The sequence below is a fragment of the Myiozetetes cayanensis genome, unplaced genomic scaffold (genome assembly GCF_022539395.1).
Source record: "Myiozetetes cayanensis isolate MyiCay16 unplaced genomic scaffold, myiCay2020 scf5-8, whole genome shotgun sequence".
Classification (NCBI taxonomy): domain Eukaryota; kingdom Metazoa; phylum Chordata; class Aves; order Passeriformes; family Tyrannidae; genus Myiozetetes; species Myiozetetes cayanensis.
This window is the reverse complement of record NW_026087742.1, coordinates 24,490,329-24,491,222: the sequence shown is the minus strand read 5'-3', so window position 1 is coordinate 24,491,222 and position 894 is coordinate 24,490,329.

Genomic DNA, 894 nt, shown 5'->3' with positions numbered 1-894 from the left:
AGCGCCGCCGGCTTCCCGCCGCATAAAGAAGCCTCGCTCCAACAGCCCCGCCCCAGCCCGCCGAGCCGCGCCCGCCCATCCCGGCGAGGGGGGGCGCGGAGGGGACGGGACCGGGGCAGCGGGGGGAGAAGGAGGAGGAGGGAGGGAGGGGCCGTGGGCGGGAGTAATGCCCCGGGTGCATCTTGGGGTTCACCTTGGGGTTCACCTTGGGGCTCACCCCGGGGCTCACCCCGGCTGCACGTCGCTTGAGCGGGGGCTCCTTCCTCGGCGGCCGAGGAGAGCTCCTCCCAGGCCCCGGCGCCGCCATGCCGGGGCGCGCCAGGCGCCCTGCCCTCCGCCCGCCCCGCTGCCCCTGCGGGGGTCAGCCCTGTGTGTGCCCCGTGGCCGCCCCAAGGCCCGGCCTGTCGGTTTCCGCGGGTCTTGCCGGCGCTGCCGCCCCGCACGGGGAGGCACAAGTCCCCCGGGCGTCCCTTTTTACCCAAAAGATTCCCGCTGGCGAGCTGTGGGGGGCATGGCGCCTGCCAAGCTGCAAACCTGCCGGAGCCGCAGCCCGCTCCGTACGCTGGGAGATGTGCGTGTACTTGCCAGAAACTGATCTTGCTGATTGAGGGCTTACAGGGCAGCTTTCTGTGCCCTCTGCTGCTCAGGGAGCTTAGCCAGGGGACCTAGCCTGACTAGGGCCATCCTTCCATTCTGGGAAAGGGGGATGTAGAAGTTCTGAAGGCATGTTTGTTCACTTCGCCTTTTTTTTTTTTCCTTTGCAAAAGTGTGTTCACTTTTACTTCTGTGTAAGTTCTCTGGCAAAGAAAATCAGCTGATGATCCTTTTCACTTTTGACGGCTTAGTAACCCTGTATGAACTTGGAAATGAGAAAGTGTCTCAGGAGGCTTTGCC